The sequence below is a fragment of the Pinus tabuliformis genome, chromosome J, assembly GCF_031772625.1.
Source record: "Pinus tabuliformis cultivar Carrire ecotype Pingquan chromosome J, CPIR1, whole genome shotgun sequence".
In the NCBI taxonomy this organism is placed as follows: Eukaryota; Viridiplantae; Streptophyta; class Pinopsida; order Pinales; family Pinaceae; genus Pinus; species Pinus tabuliformis.
The window spans coordinates 1049125974-1049150235 of record NC_142295.1 but is presented as its reverse complement, the minus strand read 5'-3'; the positions used below and the strand labels follow the sequence as shown (position 1 = coordinate 1049150235).

Genomic DNA, 24262 nt, shown 5'->3' with positions numbered 1-24262 from the left:
ATCTATAAATCATTGGTCTCACCAGCCTTGTGCTATGATCTTGTGGAGAGATAGAGTTGTTAGTCAAGGCCTTGCTATGTGACAATGTTGGATGATATGATGCTAAACAAATGGGTTACCAATCTAAAACTTCTTATGAGAATTCTTCAGATTGAGAATGTCCAAGTACCTTGTATGGATTATGAATACCTCCCTAGTTAAGAGGGAGTGTTGAAATATGTAACTAGGTTTGGTCTTCATAATGACATATGTAATCATGATTTTATGTATTTAATGAAAAAAGAAAAATAAATTTATTATTGTTATTCTTGAGGCATGGGTTTCATGCTCAAGGGAGATTTATTTTTAGGTCAAGCACCCATTGAGTGCTTCTAGGGCTTGTCATTGAGTCTACAAGTCAATTGAGTCATTGTAATGTATGAAAGACCCTTTTGGACATGTTACATATTGTAAAGAAAATTTATTTGAGTCAAAAAACCCTCCAAGACCTCGTCATGGTGCAAAAGATCAAGTCGGCCTACATGAAGGGACAAGTCGGCCTAAAGATAGCAATTTGTACCCCTCAAGAGCTTATAAATAAGAAGGAACTCGACCTCATTTGGACACACTCTCAAACAAGTTTAATATCCACAAGATAGAAGTTGTGAAATGACGAAAAAAAGAGAAGAAGACCAAGGTTGAAGTTTTGGGTCTCTCTCTCTCTCTCTCTCTCATGTTAGGTTTTCTACAGTTATTGGGCAAGACGAAATTTTGAAGCTGCATCGAAGCTGTGAAGTTGCATCGAAGTTGTGAAGTTGTGAAGCTACACCAAAGTTGTGAAGTTGCATCGAAGTTTTGAAGCTGCATCAAAGTTGTGAAGTTGCATCAAAGTTTTGAAGCTGCATCGAAGTTGTGAAGTTGCATCAAAGTTGTGAAGTTGTAGCTAGGTCGAAGCTGTGAAAGGTTGAAGTACTGAAGTTGTTGGGTCGAAGTTGTAGAAGAATTTGTTGGGATCGAAATTGCAGAAGCTGCTGGAAAATAAGAAAGATTTGAGTTGGTTATGGAGGGTCTTGGTAAAGGGTCATAGGTCTTGGAATCCGTCAATTGAAGATCTATAAGAAGAAAATAATTCTTGTGGGTTTTCCTCTTAGTTGGAGAGGTTTTGGCACTAGTTGATCGCGTATATCTTGTGTCATTTTGTCTCATTGTTCTTCATTGTTTGGTAGTTGTTTGATGATAAGAACACTAATTATAATCAAGTGAAAGAAGAAGCTAATAAAGTTAAGTAAAAATACATCACAAGTAGTTATTATAGTAAGAGAAATCGCCTATCTTATTGCCCCTATATTTCTCAACAACCTTCAATATTTCATCAGCAACCAGGCCTAATAGAGACTATCCCATCTAGGGCTACATCAAATATGTCACAAGTGCTTGAACATCTTCACATTGATTATGCTAGGGTTTCTAGAGTGCATATCTCAAATCTTTTCCATAAACCAGGGTTTCTTCCAAACCCTAACCTCATAATATCCATCAAACCCTAATAACTAAATTGCTTAGGGTTTCCTTCAAACCCTAGAATTATTTTAGGTCTCCTCCATCTTCTCTTTCTTCCATCAAAGGTGTCTTCATAGGGGTGATCTTCAATGACTTTTCTTCAACCCAACTCTGATACCATGTTAATTTTTCTTAGGGCTATATTGTTCTTTGCTTTGATAATTGCATTTCATTGTTTCCATATTAAATTCACCCCATAACAACTTAACATTATTCAAACTTACATCATTATTCAACAACATATGCAACTATATAGAAACAAAAATATCATCACCAATGCAGCGGAACATAAAGGAACAATAGAAGAAAAACATTCACACATAGAGACACCAGGATTGGTCGGAGACCAGGGCAAAACCCACTACGGGGAAAACTCTTTCAAATTCTTCTTCTTATTAGATTGTCATTGAATGATTCAACAAAAGAGAGTACAGTGATCCATATCTTCATCCATACAATTACTCAACAAAAATCAACTAAAAAACATCATGAGATGAACCCAACAATGCCAATAATCAAAACCTTGATTCAGAAGCATGTAATCAACTATCACTATCGGCGGTCAACCTCCGAACCATGCGGTGACGTGTGCGTGACTGAAACCCTCCAACCGCACGCATGAGCCTGTGAGGTTGTGCTTATGACTAAAATCTGCTTGTGTCATGCTTGCGATTAGAAACCAAAAACCCTAGAAATGTGCGAGCTTCGAACCCTGCAATATCATACTTGTGTGAGTCAAGCCGAAGAAAGAAGAAGAATGATCATAATGATGATGTTCAAATGAGGTTGAGGTCACTTGTATTTATAGCCTTTCAAGGGTGTCCAATTTGCTTTAGGGCCGACCTAATCAAATGTATACATGTGGGCTTTAATTCAAAAGTACATGTTCCCTTGTCCAAATTGAGCGCTTCAATAGTCAAAATTGGTCCTCCTGAAAAGAGGAATCCCGTCACATGGTTGGAATTTGTCACTGAGCTTCCAAATTAACAATTGTTCATTGGCATTGACATGGAATGAGAGAGAAAAGTCAAGGGCATGAACGATACCACGTTAGAGGTGTTTCATAGATGGTGTTGGCCAGTGCACATGTTTTCTCACTATAAATGACAAAGTTGACACCTAAAATGGAAAATCTTTTTAGCAGAGGGGCTAGGGGACATTTCTTTGAGCAAGACTGGAGTTGGATTGCTTTGATACCATGTCAAACCAGGATGAGCAACTCCAATGTTGGATCATCATTTCACTATTATGAAGTTATTTAATTACATTTGATGACTCTTGGTTTCATCTTCCAAGAGATCTGTTGGCCTTTCATATTTAACTAATTGTTCACATCCCTACTCTTTGATTTACAATGACACACAAATCTTGTAGTATTGTGTGTCTAACACATAAAGATGCTTGATCTTGGCTAGACCATTGAGGGATAAAGGAAGAGATCATTTTGTAGAATAAGCATAATATTAAAAATAGTATTACCTCAAATTTTAAGGAGAAATTGTGGTGTGATAAGAGGTTAAAAGGAAAAAGAAAATTTTGAAAATAAATAATATCTCTCTGTCTTGACTAGTGTAAAGAAGAGAATAAACATTGTTAAAATAAGAGAAAATTCTCATGAGCTCCATAGTGAAACTAGACATTGGTCAATTCCCAAAACCCAATGGGATGAAAGAGTTTGTCACCTTTGTGACACTAAGTGGGTTGAAAATGAAAAGCAATTTCTCTTAGATTGTCCATCATATACTCAAATTAAATATAAATTTCAAACTATTTGTCACACTACCAATCTTCTTACCTTTTAGCTCAACAATACTATGATAATCTTGGACCACTTCTCTTAATGCTTTTTGTTGATAGAAATAAACTCCTAAAAATTCCAAATAGGATAGACCATTTTTAGTTTCATTCGATGATAATCATTATCATCATATTAATCAAAGAAAATATTAACATCAAAGCTGAAATAAACTTCTAAAAATTCCAAATAGGATATACCATTTTTAGTTTCATTGGATGTTAATCATTATCATCATATTAATCAAATAAAATAAATAAAATATTAACATCAAAACTTTTTCTCAATGTATTGCACTGAGCTCTATCCCAGTTTGGAAGAGATATAATGTGTAAACATTTTGACTCTGTCAAATTACATAAAAATAAGGGTAGTCTAATTGAAATGGGTTATTTCATGGCATTTGTTTTGTTAATTTTAACCAAAATCCAACAGATATTCTTAAAAACTTGAGTTTAAGTTGTTTAATCTATAGAATTCAAGTGCCTATCTATTTATGAATTCAAAAATGCATTTTAAATAACAAAAAATCACAATCTGGTTGGGTGCTGAATCTATTTATCATTCAAAAATGTATTTTAAACAACAAAAAATCACAATCTTGCCTAAAATTGTATTTTAAACAACAAAAAATCACAATCTGGCTGATTATCTATAAGTTAGACTACTCCTAAATATAAAAAGAAAAAATAAATTAAATTAAAAAATAATAATAATTAAAATTAAATTAAGCAGTTTTTGGACTTTAAATTTTGATTATATATATATATATATATATATATATATTCACTTTTCACTTTATATATATTAAGGATTGACATTTGGATTCACTTTTCACTTAAATTTACTAAGCACCAAGAGGAATCAAAGATTTAGATTCACTTTTTATTTACCAAGCACCAAGAGGAATCAAATTTATTGAGTGCAAACTTGTTTTACTAGCAGATTTGACAAAGACATACATACTCTACCCCTCTGATTTTGAACCTCTAATCTCTTAAAAAAAATACATGCTCTTAATCATTAAACTCACTCAAAATAAAATTAAATATCATTCAAAATAATTATTAAAATCAACTTATTCAAAGTATATCATGGCAACGCATAGATGCCAAAACTTCGTAGATTGTAAAACCAATTATGTATTCTATCAACTGACCGCCTCAAACAATAATTCCACCCTTATCATGAAACCGTGGACTCAAATTATATATTATAGGATGGACTCGGTACATTCATTACTCTTGAGCGGGTCATCTCACATAAAAAATTCTGCCGTTTTTCATGAAACTTATAGATTATAGGATTTGATGTTAACATCAAATTTAGTAACAGATTCATCCCATCAATACGTTTCCTGCGATGCAGACGACTTTGAGTCATCGGGAAGCGATAAAACAGGCCAGCCACGCCACATGGTTTTCTCTTTACTATTAATATATAGTAAATAGTTTATTTTAAAAATAAAAAAAATTATCATAATTTAAAGTAAGATAATTATTATTAATTGTTATTTATAAATATAAGTTAATTCATGAATGTTATCTAATTAAAACTATTTAGCTGAAATTACCCGGCTCCAGCAAGATGCTTCTAAATTTTGGGCACTGTTTTTAAAACATACTCCAAAAACACATGCTTACTCTAAAATATATATACACACAATATACTCTCTCTATATATATATTTTAAAACTTTTAATTAAATCAAAGCTGTTTTAAAACATGCTTACTCTAAAATATATACACACAATTTACCATACAATAAATAAATATATATATATATATCTATATAATTTTGTTTCAAAAAAACTTTATCTAAAAGCAATTTTGTTTGGAGTGAGGTGGAGGAATTGGGCTGACTGTCAAAAGTGGCCCGGATCTGCGTAAAAGAATTTCAAAAAATCTTTGCAATAGCAGTGTTTGAATCTTATTTTTGATGGTGGAAATGGATTCAGCACCATCAAAAACCTTAAAAAACACCCAAAATATTGAAGTTTGACAACTATAACTTAGATTTAGAAAAATTTCTACTAAATTTTATCAAAATATAACTGGAATTTCCATGATTTTCAAAACAAAAAAACATTATAGTTTTTTTTTTTTAACCTTATCCAAAAACATAATTTACCTTAAAAACCTTATGCAAAAGCATATTTACCCTAATATATATATACACCGTTTCTTAAATACACCGTTTCCCTGGGAATAAATATATATACATATAAAAGAGATTTTGAATGCTATAACCTGTTGCAAGGAAAGCGAAGACTACCGGCTTTCATTGAATTCTGGCACATTCCACCGAGTAAGCCGTTAGAATTCAGGGAATAATTGTTTGCTTTTTAATATCTAGGAAATTGTTCGGTTGAGAATTTTCATAATATCTAAATAATATTCAACTCGTTTCATTCTTTTTTTTTTTGAATCTGGTTTTTGGGTTGGTTTTTGAAAAGGTTTATTGAGAGAAAAGGTTTTAAGAAAAATTGGATCATTGTAAAATTAACTAAAGTATAAAATGGAACTGTAATTTTCGATATGATTTGAACTCTAATTTTCAATATAATTTTTATAATTCTTTCTAAATTTAGAGCTGTTTTTACCTGGAAAAACGGGATAATATGAGTCACCCTTGTCCCACAAGTTCGGGTCAATAACCTTAATTTCTGGGAATCGGCTTAAATGTTGACAATGCGGCATTTTTAATATTCAGGGAATGTGCGGAGCAATTTGTAGAGATCTCTTCAGCTTGTCAATACTTTCGACTTACTGGAAATTGACCTAGATTCAGGGTAAACTAGCATTTGTCCAACTTTTTTGAATTCGTTGACGTTTTGGTTTTCGATATACTGCAATAATCCGTCTGATAAATTTAGGTTTATTTTTACAGTCGGAAATCTAGCATCGTTCCTGGAATTTGCATTCGCATAAAATCCACCGATGGGTATCGGTTTAAATTTAGGGCGTTTCTCTGCCGTTCATTTTACTCATTTGACCCGCCTGTGCTTATTTTGTTGCATTTGAATGGCTTTGTCAATTATTTTCCGTTTGAATTGATGCCTCTTTGGACCGGTTCACTTCATTGTGTGTGGATAATATCAAATTCTTATCTGTTCGATTGTGTCTTTGTCTACGTGATCAATTCAATGTGTGTGGGAGGACAATATAACTGACTGCGCTACACACATATTTCAGATCGTATGTGCTATTAGCAGTTCGTAATAATATTTTTGGCATCTGATCAGACCTGTGCATCATTCTCCATACCATCTCATCTTGACAGCTTTGTTACGCTTCAGGTATGAGTTCCCATCCTTTCCAAGTAAAATCCGGAAGTAAAATGACACTGGTGTCTGGCTTTGTCTTTCCTCTGGCCTATTTGTCTAGGGTAGTCTTTCCACTGCCCTGTTCATTAAGATGTGACGCCTTATGAAGTTAATATTGACATCAAGGAGGGTTATGGTATTGTGAAAGCTCACCATACGGTCCTTGCGAGCAACCGAATTTTACACTAGATTCTGTATCTATTCAGCTTAGCGTATATGAGGATATCGGTGAAGATGATAAGAAACTGCCTTTCATAGACACGATCCCCTCCCCTTCCTTCGGAGGGGAAACCCTTTGAGCGCTGAATGAGTTGCAATCCGGTTAATTATGAATTCTAGATAGATGCAAGTATATCCTGTATTGGTGGGATCCTTCTCTGCGACTGTCGTTTACTTAGTATTTATATTCATTCTCTGGATAGAAATGGTGATTTTTCTTTAGGAAAGGGAATTTCTCCTGCATATGATGAATAGACAGATTGATGCTAGATTCTCTATGGTTAAAGATTGAGTTCTTTGAATTTAGAACATGCAAACCTCACAAACGGCAGTGGTTTATTTTGATACTCAGATCCTAATTCAATATTTGAATACATCTTAATTACAATAAATATGTTTTGAAATCTGTTTACTGCAATGCTTCTGAGAATCGTTTTAGAAGAAAATCCTGGTAAATGAGAGGATAATTTGACCTTAGTGGTTTGTGAAGGAAGAAAAAGGGATAAATGAGCATACATAGGCTTGTCTTAAAGAAACGTTCTCAGTGTTTTTTGTCATTCCATTTTTGATAAACAATTTGCAAGATAGAGATCTTTCGTGTTTGGTAAACCATTGAGTGAAGTGAGGACTAGAAGTCTTAAGTTTTAAAATATCAATAATAAATATGGTTGTCGGGATGGGCCTTCAAATGAAAATTGCATTTTTTGTATTGAAAGTTAGAACTTAGGTATACAATGTACACTGTTGGTTTGTAAATAAGTTGGTAGTGGTAGAGATTTCTTGCATGAGAAGTAATGTCTTCTTCTATGCTAGTCGCACCTATGACATATCTATGATAAAATTATATCTGTTGAAGAGATACCTATGTTGTGCGCATCTGCTAATCTATGTGTTGCTTGCTTGGATCATGTTTCCTATGATAAAATTATATCTGTTGAAGAGATACCTATGTTGTGCGCATCTGCTAATCTATGTGTTGCTTGCTTGGATCATGTTTCCTATGGAGTAGTTCATGATTCAAGTTTGTTTTTTCTCTTTAATTCACATCTTTTTTATGATAATTATGAAGGATATTGTCAATTGGTTTTATCTTTGTTAGTCAGAAGGAATGATTGTTATCCTCTACACTTAAGTTCAATTTATACAAATAATATGCTGAGCTCATATCTATTGTTGATTTTATTATTGTAATGGCTGCAACAGCAATAATATCCATTTATGTTCTTGGACTCTATGTTGTGAATATTGCTGCCTCAGTCACTATTCTCCTCCAGTAGGAGCAGCAGATTCCACAGCTGTATATTCTTTAGTGGCTGCAGCAGATTGGCACACTCAGCAGAATTAGTGCAGTTTCTGTTTCTGTATGTATTGTACTGGACGGGTTGGGTGCATGGTTTAAAGCGGAGCATAGAAGCTTCAATTAGGGCGCAGCAGCACTTATAGACAGTTAGAGATAGAGGTGCATGCATGCGCTAGTTTTAGAGTTGCTATCTTCAGAGTGCTGGCGTTTCCTTACTTAGAAGTGTTTTTTCTGTTCTAGTTTAGGCGCTTTATTCTCTTAAGTGTTGTTCTTAAGTTAGAAAAAGCCCATTGCTGGATTAGTTTTCCAGATTTAAACTAGCCACATGTTTAGAGCAAATTTCCAGTTTTAGGAAAAGCGCGTTGCATGGTGATTGATTTATTCTAGGAGGGCACAAGTTTGAAGACGGTGAAGTGTTTTAAAGTTTGTAGTTTACTTCACCAGTAGTGTGTGTGTTATTCTAGGAAATTACTCATACAAACTAGGGCACTATCCTAGGTGAGTAGGCTTTTGGTAGTCATAGGGGGCACTCCACATAGTACGCTTACATGTTTTGCAACCTTGGACCTCCTATTATGTAAAAGAGAGACATGGCAGACCATTTATATGAAGTCTTAGAGATTTGAATGGCATCGACAATTTGGTTTTGAGCTGTTGTAATTTCTGTTTTCGGAGTTAATAGGTGGAGATGTGACTGGTGCTGCAATACTAGCTTTCTGTAATAATGTTCAGTTATCTGTCTGTCTGTAGACTCTACCATTCAGAATTTACAGTCTTGCATAATTGCCAGGAGACGGGTACTTATTACGGGTACACCATCTTTGAAATCTAGTTACAGGGCGGCGAGAATTAAAAAATTAGAAATACAAATTGAAATCTTAAATTTTAAAATCATAAAATGATGAACATTGAATTCAAATTTGAAACTACTCTATCAGAATTTAATTGCAGTTGCTGTTGTTAAATATTCAATGTGAAACATTTAAATTAGAAATGCATCTCTCAATCGAAATCTGGGTTTTAAATTTTAACTCTTGCCCTTTACATTTTTTTTCTTCTCAAAACTAAAGAATTCAATAACAGTAAATTAAAGTCCCTACTCTAAACTAGTAAACTTGGAACTCAAAGCTCTAGTCTATAACAGTAAAAGTATCTCAAAACTTAAATTTAAAACCAAATTATCAACATGGATATGTCAAATGGACTTGAGGTTTAAGAATTCCTTTAAGATAATTGTGGAGTCTAGACTGTGCAAGCTGCAAAATAAATTCAGAAACAAGAACTGGTGTGTCTCTTTTGCTCTAATAATAAATTCAGGACTCCTTTCCTCAGCAGTCCTTCTCCTCAGCCCAAAGTCTGGCATCTGCAAACTGCTTCAACGGCTCGATATTCCTCAAACAGTGAAGGCTCGAACAAGGACTGCTTGAAGAGTGAAAACTCGAGGGTGAAATAAAAATGGTAAAAATTAAAATAAGTTAGCCCTTGACAAGTTGACTTTCCTTGTGGATCTACCTAGGATTTTTGTCATGTTCTTATTTTACATTGACTTTAGCTTGTTCTAAATTTTACTCACTCTTTTTGTTTCTTATAAAGATTTCGTGGGGAGATTTCAGCGGTGTCTATTGGAGATGGCCCAGGTCTTCAGGGAGACTTTTCAGTGGTGTCTATTGGGTCAGCAGGGGTCTCCAGGGATGTCTGTAGGAGCCTAAGACATCTCGTTTCCAATACATGTACCCTACCCTTGGAGATTGTCTCCCTGCTGCTATGCAATTTTGATAGGAGTGTAATTTTTAAGTTTCCTAGTGTTGAGGGATTATTTTTCAGTGTAGAATCTGCTTTACCATGATCTGAAATTAACATGGTATTGGAGCATGTTTGCTGAAATCTTCAAGGAATCCATGTATGGATGGGGCCTATGGGAGGGAGTTGTTGTAAGGCATCAATGCCCAAGAGTCTTTAGTGATTGAATGATGCAAACTAATGAGAGGTTGTAGGTAATGATACCCTAAGTGCCCCTGTGAGTGAAGAGAATATTTACACTTGAGATAGGTTGTTGATCTAATTTATCCCTGACTATTTTGTTTTGTTTAAGTGTGCCTACCAATCCCACACAGTTGACTGAACATAACTTAAAGGCAAACAAAGCTAAGAGAATCATTCTTGATTTTGTGAAAGACCATTTCATCTCTGACATTCTAGAGATTAAGTTGTCCTAGGATATGTATGATGCCTTGATCACTCAGTACTAGTGTGAATATTTCTTGCAAGATGATGCCAAAAAACAAGCTCACTACCCCATGCATGAGCAGTACAAAAAGTGGCCGGTTACCTTATGACAATCATTCAACATCAAACTCAATGTGCTGCTATTGAGGTGAAGGTGGAGAATGATGTGTTAGTGTCCATAGCATTAAATGGGTTCTCTTCATGTTGGGAGCCTTTTGTTTGGGATGTTTGTATTTATAGGAAGCTACCCACCTTTGAGAAGCTTTGGGATGATTTTTCCTAGGAAGATACAAGCCTAGAAACAATTTCACCTACACCTTAGGAGATCCAAAATGTTGCCGTCATCGAGAAGATGAGGAGAGAAGGTAAGCAAGGAGGACTTGGGAGGGGTTAGAAGGAGGATTCAAGTTCTCCTCTAGCTAGGGAAAGCAAGACTCGAGTCATGTGAAGTGCTTCAAGTGCCACAAGATGGGCTACTATGATTCTAGTGTCCAAAGAAGAAGGGAAAGGGAAAGCATAAGTAGACTACAACGAGTGTAGAAGCTTCATGCAAAGTGGATGAGTATTAATTGAAGCTTGAGACAACCTTCTCCATGTTCTCATGCCTTTCCACTAACATAGTTTGTAATGTAGGTTGTATGTGGACAATGGAGGATCCAGACACATGGCCTTCAATATGAAGGCATTTTTTCAATAGACTTTAGGAGTAGGAGGTCAACATGCAAGTGGAGATGGTTGATGGTGTCTCATATCTAGTTATAGGTGACAAGTTCAATCTATTTTTGCATGCCATTAGGTGATGTTCTTGAGCTTTGATGATGTCTTATATGTTCCTAGTTGAACGAAGAATATTCTTTCAGTGTTAGCTATGGCAAGTCTTAGTTGTGTGGCTGAGTTTTGTGATCAGTGAGATATTATCAAAGAATGCAACAAGGAAACATAATACCTGCTGCTTGTTATTGATGCTACTAACATTGGTCCGCGAATATCTAAATGTACTAGGCTTAGAATCCCCTTGGACCTTTGCTAGTTGCTTGGGAAAGTGGCCTAGGCGTGCTTGCTAAGTCTGGACCCTTTGCATACATCATGTTGCTCAATAGGAAGACCTATGACCATCTCCCTCAAAATAGGAAACACCTTGTGATGCAAGTGCCACAACTCGCACAAGCTATCATTGTTATGCACCAAAGCTCGAATAGGTTCATCCTACAACCTGCATAGATTACCTTCTCTAACCCCCTATCATTTGTGCTATATCTGGGCTAGAATCATTTGACCTAATGAAGACTTGTTGGTCCTTGAACTCCACTACAAAACCCTTATCCTCCATGATCGAAATTGAAAGCAACTTCTTACGGAGACCTATAACAAACAAGACATCATCAAAATATAAAGAATTACCTAACTCAATCTAGAAGGGAATAGTACCAAATCTGTAGTCCTAAGTCTTGCTTCTTCAAACTAGAAAATAACTATCAGGATGATATCATATGTTGAGATGTACCATTATTCACATACCATATATCCCTCACAGTGTTGCGGGGGAGCGCCCCCCCCCGATCCTGCTCCCAATCCGCGCTCCGAGCGGGAGCGACTTGGGAGCGGGTCGGGAGCGTTTTGCTTTTTTTGCAATTTTTTTTTTTTAGTAATGTTTGAAATGCAATTTTTTTCGAAAGAAACAAATAATTTTTGAGTGGGGCAGCTTAATGATCAAGTCTAGGTTGTAGTATTGATATGCTATTCATGGTAATGTTAAATTCTTAAAGTAAAAGTGACATTCTCCTTAATCTTCATTTTCATCCTTTTACTTAAATTTTTAACATTACCATGAAATGACTCGGGATGTTTGAGAGTGGTTCCGGCCTCATTGGATTTCATATGGAGAAAGTAGAATTTTAGATTTCATTCAAAATCCAACAGACTTATCAGTTTTTCAGGATTTCAGGATTGGGGGATTGCAATGTTTCCATTGAATTTTGTCATGTATTAGGGTATGGAACTCGTATTTAATCAAGAGCACCAATCCCTCTATGTACCTTGATGTTAGTGACATTGGTTGTTGAACTCCTCTATCATGACCCTCCTAAAAATGTACGCATCACTCAAACAAAATCTTGACTTGACATGCTATGCTTTTTCTATCTTATGTTAATGCTTAGAGGGTGATATTAATGACAAAGATCCCTATACAGATACAAAGGTAATGAGTCTATTGACAAAGATACCTTTGGATATTAATGCTCAGAGGGTGATATTAATGACAAAGATCCTGATTTTCCAACAAGACTAAAAAATTAGACATTTCTCGTGGTGGCAAGAGGCCCAAGCATAAGAAATAGATAATAGATTTACTTGTCTTTTCTAGTTTCTGGTAGCTTTTATAACTATTGACTCTTTCATATTTATTATGATATTTTTTTAAACAATATATGACAATTTAAGTTTGAAGTTGGCAATTATAACTCATTAGTAATGAATTATGAATATGATGCTTCATGAAAGTTGAAAGTTGTTTCATTTCATTTCATTTTATAACATTTCATTTCGTGTTAGATATTATTTGTTGTAATGGTTACACTTAGCTTACAAGTACAACTTTGGTGATCAATGATGATAAATGTTATATATTGAATTTTGAAAGCTTGAAACTTTAAGACTGATGAATCATGAGACTCAATATGTTGTATGTTACTATGTTACTAACTTGTGGATGTGGTTGATGAAGATTATAACTTCTAGATGATTGTTGTTATATGGTTCAATCTATGTTTTTTTATGTTTTTTATATCTAATTCATTATTCTACATGTTTTTGTTGACATATATGTATCAAAATATAAAAAATATATATATTATATAAAAAACGCTCCGGGATTGCTCCCAAACCGGGAGCTTCTGAAAATGTCGCTCTCGCTCCCGTTTTCGCTCCCGCTCCCAAGTAACACTGATCCCTCATAATTGCACTGGTAGAAAGGCAAGATATCATTGAGAAATCCTTCTTGAATTTGGCAACGAGCTTGTTCATTTGAGTTTTTGTAGAGATCGCTACCTACTTCCCTTTACCCTTCTTCTCTAGATGTTGTGATGGATATTGATCGCGCTTATGACAAACAAAACACTTGATTTCACTGGATTCATACTTTCATTGCTATGAGGTTGACTCCTCACCCTTTCCCTTACCCTTCCTAGGTCCTTTACCTCTACCCTTATGGCTGACCAAATAGAACTAGGTCATCACCACCATTCTTGCTAACTTTTGACTCCATCCAAGTCTCTTCTTGGATATAATTATCACAAAGCCTCTCAAATTCAAGAAGGTTTTCCCAAGCACAAATATCTTTGACAAATAGTTTTCATGATTCTGGAAAACCATTCAATGCCATATTTACTAGCTCTGCTTCTATAACTTTCTTCGAACCACTGCAAGCTAATCACGAATCTATATGATCTTCATAAGGTAACTAGTGATTGTGCCTGATCTAGTCCTCTCTATGGATCCGAGTTTGTTCTGCAATATCATCTCCCTGTTTATGTTCTAACTCTAGAAAAGACTAACTAGGGCATCAAACATCTCTTTCACCATAGTCTCTATTACCCATCCATATACATGGGTAACCCTAGGCAAAATTTTCTCCTAAGATGTGAATTTCTTGCCAACAACCTCAAATGATCCTCAAATAGAAACTTCTCAGATGCCTCTCACCCACACATTGGTTAGCTCATCCATTTGATCAGTTTGCTCACTAGATGATGGGAGGTCAATGACCATGAGGCATACTAGCCATTGTCTCATACAAAAGTGCTTACATTTAATGTTATAAGGGCATCTAAGTAAGGATCACAGGTTGAAATTAGATAATGGATCATTGTGCTTAGAAGTTGTACTTGTTTCCTCATTTCACCTTGGTGGCCATCTTCCTAGTCGAGTGTACTGCTTGGGGTTATTTCATTGTTTAGGAGGGGCACAAATAGGAGGCCTTGATTGATGCAGCATGTCTATATCCTTGCATACTTGAAACGTACCATTTGTCTTTAATCTGTTATCCCTTCTATTGTTTGGTTGTTGTTAGTCCCTCATATTGGTTCCCTGCTTGCCTCATTCAATGAGAAGAGGGGCTTGGAAATTGCCCAGAGGTTGTTGCAGTTGCAAAAAGAAAGAAATATAAAAGCATATGCCAAAATGTCAAAATGCAAAAGAATGGTATGGGATGATTGTGAAAAGCCAATTTAACTTGACCTCTATCCCCTCACATGAGGCCGTCATCATAGACCCATTTTTATCATGCCTATCAAAGTAAAATGGACTTATGAAAACATCTAAACTTCGATGAGCAATAAACTGCCTCATTCTAAAAGGGATCTTAAATGAAATCAATAAAAGCTTGCTAAGCAAGACAAATCAAAGGAATGAAAAAGGCTAAGTAAAGGGTGGAAAAAGTAGTGTTGAGGAAAGGGTAACTCAAGTAGATGCAAACACTCCCTCCACAAAAATGAAATGAAAGTCTAGCATAACCTAATATAAGACTATGACACCTCTCATGAAGTACACCCCAAACCATGTCACTTATCACACATACCTATTGATTGAAGGGTCAACCTAGAAACTGTTCCTCTCCCCAAGTTTGAAAGTATCTAATAGTGGCTTTTGTTTTTATGCTTCACGACTCTTGTGACCATTCTACTTGATCTTACTTGCTTCTTTGAGCTTATGCGTGATGATGATCCAAACATATCCATAGTCCTTTGGAGGATGTTGATGATGCTTGACTCATAACTCTTGGACATTGATGGTGCTTCACACATACCTTGAACATTGCACCCTTATTGATGTGCGTTGAGCTTGATGATGATTTAGCATGCTCCATGGGGTACTCTTACACCTATAGCACATTAGATGTTGTCTATTGGAGCTAGGACGTTGCTCCTAGATAATGACGTGGTACTCTAGATGATGATGTAGGCAGAGAGAGCACTTTTGGATAATTGGAGGTGACTTTTGGGCTAGGACATGCCCCCTTGATGAGGAGATGCACCTTTTAATGATGAGACATGACCTTTGGGTTACTTTTAGCCCTATTTTGATGATGATGTCACCCTTGGAAGCACTCTAACTAACACGTGTGGGTTAATTTGAGGATATTTGTTATGTTGTAGCATTGATGAAGCTATTTTGGGTATCAACTTGATGACCTATCCACCTTGTATCGTAGAATTTATGTTTTTAGGGACTTTAGGACTGATTTGGAGTAAATTGCTTAGTTACTCATATAAATAGAGAACAATCCATTCCATTTGATATTGGTCACCCTTGAGACACACATCTCTTAGATTACATAGCTTTTCTCTAGTTTGCTATAGAGCACTAGTTGAACAACTTGCTTGGGGACTTATTTGGATGTGGATTTGATCTCTTTTCATGGATGTTTTTGGTGAAGCTTGGATGAATGCATGGCAAAGTAGGTCAGTTAACTTCTTTATTCTTGGTTTCGTGTTTTATTGGATGGATGATGCATGTATTAAGCATGTTAACATGATATTTCTCTCATGATCTCTATTAAATTCACCCTTCTTCCAACACTTTGAGGAAGTAGCATATTAGCTCCTTACCTTAAACTATCTTTGAAAAATTGAGACTCAAACCCTAGAATAAGTATGCTAACTTGCCTTGGTTCTTTTGAATCAAGTTTTCTACTCTTAAAGTTGCCCTAAGTTTGTATGTTCCTAGACTCTATTAGCCCCAAATCGAAAAGGCACTAGTCTACTCTCTTGTGGAAATCTTTAAAACCCTAGCATCATTTTTTTATTTTATTCTAGGGTAAATTAGGGTTTATGTACAACAAAATCATACATTAGGGTTAGGGTTTGTTTGCAATTAATTGGAAAACATGTCATTTTACATGATTTTCCAACCCTAGTTTAGGGCTGACATCTAGGGTTTTAGTGTTGTTATGTCTTTAAAACATAGAAAATTTCTTTTAATTATTCATTATCTTAGTCCTCATTTAATATTTTTTATCATAAGATTTCGGGGCTGATTTTGTTGTTGCAATTTATTGTAGAAATTTCTGTTTTCCCACCCCGGTTTTCAGTTTCTCCTTATTTCTCCCATATAGTTAAATGCCCTTTCCCATAACCATACATTTAACAAGCTGAAAAAAATAAATTTGCTGAAAACACAAATTCTGGAAATTGCAGAAATAAAAATCAGCAGTAATAAACAGCCATTAAAACACATTTAAACACTGAGATTTTTGGTCAATGTGACCCTGGAAAAACCCCCTGCAACTCTTGGGGAAAACCAGTTTGAGAGCTCTTCTTTATTTCTGAAAATTGCCTTTTACAGTGAGAAATTTTCAGCAAAAAAATCAGCAAGCAAATTTACAACTTATCTCTTTTCCCATGCTTCACAGCAAACTGGAAATTACAGCAAACAGGACAGCAATAAATGTTGTACGGTCTCCTCGATTTTTGTGCCCACTTTCAGCATTAAACGCTGTTGTATGGCCCTCGTTTTGCGTGCAGAAAAACCAGCAAACTGCTCCTCGAAAATCGTGCCAAAATCTGCCTTTCACTGTGTGCTGAATCAGCTGTACAAATATGCTCAACTACTGCCTTGGAATGTGTGCCAAGCTACTGTCTCCTTCTCCTCCCTGCTCAGAAATCTCTCTTGCTCTCTTGCTCTCCTTCTCCCAATCTGCTCATGAAAGAATTGAATCGAATGTGATCTTTTCCTCCTTTTCCTCTCTTAATATAACTCCAAATGACTTTTGGGTGACCCAAGTGACTTTTGGGTGATCTCTAAATCCAATGGCTGAAATAGATTTAGATCAATGGCTGAGATTAAATGCTCATTTAAATCTCACTTTTTATTTTTTAATTCACCCCACTTTAATAAAGACCCACTTAGTCATTTATTTCCAAAGTCACTTTTCCTTTCTAATTTTTCATTGACTTTATAAAAGTCACTTTAAAATTAGACTTAGTAACTTTACCAAATTTCAACACTCCCTCTTACCGAGGAAGGTGTTCCTCACCACACCCATCTTGTCTCTGAAGTAGACATGCTTTCCCCGTGGTAAGGCTTTGGTAAGGATATCTGCAACTTGCTCATCAGTGGAAATATACTCAAAATTCACAACTCCCTTCTGAACATAGTCTCTGATGAAATGATATCTGATCCCAATATGCTTTGACCTGTCATGAAATACTGGATTCTCCAGTTTAATGCAACTCTGATTATCACAGTAAATCACTGAAGGTCTCAACGGTTGACCAAATAAGCCAAACAACATTTTGCGAAGCCAGATAGCTTCACAACTAGCTAGACTGGCTGCCATATACTCTGCTTCCGCTGAACTCAGTGCTACTGACTGCTGCTTCCGGCTGAACCATGACACTACTGCTGAACCCAACCCAAAACAACACCCTGAAGTGCTCTTCTTATCAGAAGCACAACCTGCCCAATCAGAATCAGTGTATCCTGCCAATCTCACTCCATCTCCCTGCCTGTAGTTCAGACCATAATCCACTGCCCCCTGCAAGTATCGCAAAATGTGTTTTGCAGCCACCCAGTGAACCTTCCTAGGCTCACACATAAACTGACTCATCGTGTTGACTGCAAAACAGATATCTGGTATAGTGTTGACCAAATACATCAAGGAACCAATCAGCTGCCTGTACAATGTGGGATCCACCTGTTAACACCCAGGTTGTTCCCTTTGACTCTTGAGGGAATACGGCCGGGGTAACCACTAACCATGCTTTGGATTACAGGTTCTAGCCTACCTGTAATCAGAGAGGGCTCTCTCTTTTAGTTTTAACTTTGTTTTTTGAAGATTTTAGGCTAGTTATGAGATTGGAGTTTTGTTTGAATTTGGTTGCAGGCTATTGTTCAAGGAAGGGCATGCAAATATCAAAGAGAGTTCAATCCATTGGGCATATGGAGTCCAGAAATAAAAAGTGACTGGTATATGTGATGAAGAGCGGTTCACTACAGGGCCAGATGGGTATTCATGATACAAACTTCGATTTTTAGACAAGAAACAATATAAATCACACCAGTAAAAGGCAGTTAAGAGTTCTTTCACAGTGTAACAGGGAATAACAGACAAATCATAATCAGCAGCAAAAGAGAATTACTGAATAAAGACTTATCATGTGACTAGAGCAAATAGGAGCATTTAAGAATTCCATAGTTGCATCTAACCCTGAAGAAAACATATTTAGCAGTAAGGATTGAGTTTAGGGTGTCTTTAATGGACAAATCTTGAACTAGTCTTTTACCTTTCTACCAAGATTAATCACCATACATCACAGACAGATTAAGTAAGAAATGAAGCACAAATACAGTTAGAAAACACTTATTGTATCACGCCATAACACAAGAATCCTGCAGCAGTCGATAATTTCATCACATCAGCTCCAAGCCAAACTCATTCCTTTGGAAACCAATAGCTCCTTTGTATTATATCTTTCAGAGGAAATACAGCCGAGTTCTCTTGAACAAATCAGTAACAACACCCCCCAATAAGCTGTGCGGGGGTGCATATATACAAAATATCATAGAAATATCTCAGTAGTGAGTTATTGCACAATAACTGCTCTTACCAACTTTCAAAGATATTTCTTACAAAATTAAAAGCTACTTTAATGAATATACAACAGCTGCTTGCTGTTTGTCAGAAGTTCTTGACTTTTGAGGGCAACTGGGTCTGCCGGGTGCTTTGTATTGATTCTGAGTAATACGCCCTTTATTGCTTTGTCGTGCTGCAGCTATCTCAGCCCCGTCATCTGCATCTGTCGGTGTTGCTTTAGTGGCCAAATTTGTTTGCTGAGTTGGCTCTGTCCACTCCTCTCCAGTCATAGTGAATACATCAATTTTCTGAACATGATGACTTATAATTGATGTACAAAAGTTTGGTGAAAAATCTGTTTCTTCACAGCAATGTCTGTATCATGCTTGTCCACCATTCCTGAGTAGGCAACTGATGTCTCAAAATTATGCCTAAGGTTTCATCTGCCTCAGTATATTTATAGTAATTTGGAGGCACTTCAAATAGATGTCTAATCTCATTCATGATAAAAAACAAATTCTATATTTTGTCATAGAGACTCTGCCCAGATGTAGGCCCTGTTTCCTCTGGGGCACTTGATGCTGCAGTGATCTGATTTGTGGCATATGTATTTACCCTCTTGGCATAGTTTTCATGAGATAGTAACCTACCTGCACTGGTTACTAAGCTGGGAAGGCCTCTGTTATGCAATGCTGTAAATTTCTCCATGAATTTGTTCACCTCTGTCTGCATTTCCTGGCACCTTCTATCCAATGTTTGCACATGATTTCTCAAAGTGAGCACCCTCTTTACTAGTAAAATGGTATCAGTTCTGTTAGAGATACCCATTGCTGCCAGCTGGGGGCCTGTGCGATTGTTAAGGACATTGATCATCCTATTGGCTATCTCAGGCATATTGCCTAGAGATGCCCTTGCTCTTTGGCTTTCTTTTTGGGCCCTGCCTATAAGATCTATATGCTCATGGATGGTTTCAATATATTGCCATTGATCTGTTATAGACTGACCAATATTGGCCCACAGGACTTTCCTGATTTCAGCTACAACTTTATCAAGAGAGAGCTCTTTCTCCAGTTCTTTTATTTTCTTCTCAAGAGCCCTTACCTCTCTTGTTTTTTCAGCTACACTTTTCTTTGATTTATCATATTTTTCATTAAGTGTAGCCAATTTTTCCTTGGCCTCATTTAGTTCTGCCATCTGGGCCTCCAGAGCTTGAAGTTCTTTCATCATATTTTGCATATCAAGGCTGGGTGTCTGTCCTGATGTTGTTGCTGGTGCTGCTGCTGAAGGGCCTGCCTCTGGTGTTTGTCCTGTGGGAGGACTTATAATTTGAGGAGGCTCCTCAAGGTTAATTACTGGCTGAGAGGGCTGAGATATCTGCTCTCCTTGTTTTTGTTTCAGGGCTGCCTGTAATGCACCCTCTGTTGCTATCAATCGTCCTTCGGTTTCTACCAATTGTTTGTGTAGTGTCAACAGCATGGCCACTACATCTTGATCCTTTCTCTGCTGAGCAACATCTTCTGTTTGGGGGTGAAGGGTTGCTGGAAGTTTGACCATCTTCCTCAAAGCTGATATATCTTCATCTTTTTTCTTCATGAGCGCCTGCACAGCTTTAGGATCACTTGGGTCATGCCCAAGCTCTATAATGATATCTTCCAAAGATCTAATCCTGTTGTCTTTGGCTTGAGAAGAAGCTTTCTCCAATTCTAGTTGGGCAGTAGTATTATGGAGAGAATTTTGCAGTTTGTGTGCTAGAAATGTTTTATCTGCAAGAGTGGAGTAGACCATCTCACCCGTTTGCTTATGTAGCTCTATTTGGTCCATTGGGTGGATGTCTTTTGCAAATACTTCTAGGTTAGTTCTGATGTAATCTGCAGCTGACTGTGGCTGCAGCATGGTAGGCATGAAATGGCTCATAGTCATCTTCCCCTCTGCAATGTCATATGCGGACATGAGCCTCTGTTGATTGGTGGGAGCCATTTTAAGCAAATGATTGTAAAGCTGGATTCTGACTGGCTCATTCCTAGCTTTTATGTCCATAAATTGCTTTTTGATTCTGGACTCTGCCCTTCTTTGCTGGCTTGAGGAGCTGACCTCTCCTCCAAGTGGTCTTTCTTGTTCCTGTTGGAAGGAACTGGCTGATGCTTCCATGCTAGGGGGGCCCATACCCATGGATGGTCCAATAGGCATCTCTTCTTCAGAAAAAGGGTTTAATCTTTGCCTTTTCTCCCCTTGTTGACTTGCTGATGTAGTGAGGGGAGTTTCTTGCTGTCTGTCCCTCTTCCTGGTTCTCTCTTCATTCAACGGGGTTTGGAGCACCGAGGTATCCACTGCTGTTTCCTGCCTTGGGGGCACACTTTCTTGAGCCTGTTGCTCTGTAGATACAGGGGCCTCAGCCATTTCTTCTTGCTGTTCGGTCTGTTCTTTCTGCTGTTGGGAGCGGCTGATCCTGCTCCATTTCTTTCCCTTTATCTGTGCTAGCTGCTTGAGGAGTAGTTTGAGCTGCTTGCTGGGGGGCTGTAGAGGATGAGGCAGCTGCTCCAAGTTGAGTATGATAAGAAGAAGAAACCTGTCCACAATTTTCCAAGTCAGCTTCCTTCTCAAGTTTCTTTGCTTCTTTTTGTGCTATTTCCTCTTTAGTACTTGCCTCTTCTAGGGTGCCCTCTTTCCATCTTAATAGATTTGCATATTTTTCAATATGAGGCAACCTGACATGATCATAGCTAGCCAACTTATATTTGACCCTTCTAAGACTAATGAAGTGATTGGGATCATAGGGTATCCAGAGGAAGCTGGTTTGCAACCCGAGGCACTTTAGGATCTTATCTGCTTCTTGCCATGCCTCTTCTCTTTTATTATAAATAAATGGGCCTAGCTGGTTTTTGACTTTGAGTTGAGCCTTTTTATTCTTACTGTGGAAATGGATCATGTCTGCATTTCCAAATTGTCTGAAATATTCTAAAGCAAAAAGTCTCATAGGGACATATCTTGGTAGCCTGTATGGGGCTAACTCACAACCATATATTCTGATCACTGTATGGTGTTGGTAAAAGTACCAATCCCCAATGCTGTAGGCCTTTGAGAGCTGGAGGATTCTTTGCATCTCATCGGTCAATCTTGGAGGAGGAGAGCTCAACAGCAAGGACATGGCTGGATGGATAAAAAGGTCTATGAATTCACAGTAGCTGTATGGTGAAAAAGATATGTGATGAAAGATTGAAGACCAAAATACCACAGACCTTTGGTTCCCCTGGGCATCAAACTTCTTGAGAGTAATAGGGAAGCTATCAGGCTGATAAAATAGGAACAAGTGATAGATGTAAGATGTGTATCTAAATATCCTTTCCCTCTCTAGATTCATCAATTGCTCATGAATTTTATTGGCAATGTATGTAGCATAATCATAGTGAACAGAAGGAGGCTTTCCAGGGGAGAAGATAGACATCATTGCCAGAATGGTTTCATCAACATCCTCAGTTGATCTGTATCCCAGGACATAACTGATCATATCCACAAGCATTTTGCCCAACTCATTGAGATATACATTTCCAATAGGAGGAGTCCTCACAGTTTGAGAGCCTGATTGAATGAATAATTGATTGATCTTTGTAATTTGGGCACTGGACAGCTTGCCTCCTTGTTTTATCAAATCCATCATGGATAGAGGAGTCAATGGCTTTGTAGTATGAAAGTGCAGCATTTGATTTATGGCCTCAGGGGTGACATGGAACAAAACTGAGCCTGAGGGACTGAGGACAGCTCTCTGACATGGGTCATAGTTGGCACTGCATCGATGTATCAAATCTGGGAGGATATTGACTTGAGGAAGATTGAAAATGGGCAAATTGGAGTCCCAAATCCCTAGAATATCATTTCCACTGAGATGTTTGGCTTTGAGATCATTGAGTACATGAATGTGGTATTTGCTGTAATCTGGGATTCCCTCTGCCATTTGGTAGTCTCTGTCAGCCAGGGGCAACCATTCTAGCTCTCTTTGTGGGGCATTTAAAGGTGGAATGTTTAGAGCTACTAGGGCTTCCATGGTCCACTGATACTTGGAATTGGATTTGAACTTGATTTTCTGAGCACAGTGATACAGAGCAGTGAATTTCCAATGAGGGGGCAATTTTCAGAGAGGGCAGGGTAGACAGAGGAGAAACTGAGCTGAAATGCTCCAGGGAGATATTTAAATGAGCAAATGCTGGGTTTGAGGGTGGCCTTCCTGGTGGATTTGTCTAGCAGAGGTTTAGATTTGCGAATGCGCAAACAAACAGTGAATTCATGGTAATTTGGCTCAATGCGGAAACTCTGTAGGTGAATTCGGCTTACAGTGGGAAATGAAACGCTGGTCACCGAAGATTTTCTGGTAATTACAGTGTTTTCTCTCGTTTCTTGCTTATTTTGGTGAATTATGCAAAAACCACGGTACACAGAGGGATACCGATAAATACCTGGGTTTACTTATGACAATGGCGTTGACATGCAGGTGAATCCACAGCGCCAGCAGCAAGGAAATGGTCTTGAAGGTTGGTGAGCAAGCGACGTAATCGCTCATGCAGGAGCACAGTAGCTTTTTTGGAAAAAATGTGAAAAAACGCGATTTCGGGCAAAAATATGGAAAATTTGGCCTTTGGCGCCTTTTGTCGGATGACGTCAGCATGACGTCATGGGTGGGGTCAGGTACGGAGTGATGACGTGGTGATTTGTGAGTGGTCCGCGTGGATGGGGGACGTGGCGGACAGCTCAGGGCGATGGCGGATGGAGCGGTGATGCGACGCTGAGGTGGCAGTGACGTACGCGTGACATGGACGTGACGTATGGCGGAGAAACAAAGGCGGTAAGTGGTAATTTCGGACCGCTTATTGTACGGGAGCGGTTTTGGCAGGCGGCCTCCCGATACAATCTGGGAACGACACGCGTCCGAGCCCTGACGTCATGGTCTGACAGATTTCGGGCGCTATCGTCCGGGCATCGGAGGCGGTCCGATATTGATGTGAGCCGTCGGATGGGAGGGCCCAGATCCGACGGACGACGGACTGTGGAGGTGCGGGATGGATACGGAGGGTCCCGGCGGCATTTAAATAATATTTCCTTTTGTTTTTTGTGGTGAGCGCGCCGAGAGGTAAAACTTAGGATATATGACATTTGTGGGTTTTATGGAACAAGCGGGTAGACGACATGTTTCTTTATAAAAGGCGCTAAGGCTATTAAACCAACCGGTTGTTAGTTTAATTCCCAAAACAAGATATGAACACAAATTTGCACTATTGCCCGACTTTTTTTTTTTTT

General features: G+C 37.6%; 1 protein-coding gene across 3 annotated transcripts in view; it reads left to right on the top strand.

Annotated features, from left to right (window-relative positions):
• Nucleotides 1–5541: 5541 nt before the first annotated feature.
• LOC149230519 (hypersensitive-induced response protein-like protein 1) overlaps nt 5542–24262 on the top strand; it is a 31280-nt gene continuing 12559 nt past the window's right edge. The window contains exons 1-2 of one of the 3 annotated variants that reach the window (XM_089378967.1): nt 5568–5641; nt 6047–6125. The gene's annotated coding sequence lies outside the window, so the exon portion shown is untranslated. Of the gene's footprint in view, nt 5642–6046; nt 6126–6472; nt 6633–24262 lie in introns of those variants that run through there. The other 2 variants (XM_089378968.1, XM_089378966.1) reach the window with 2 other exon arrangements.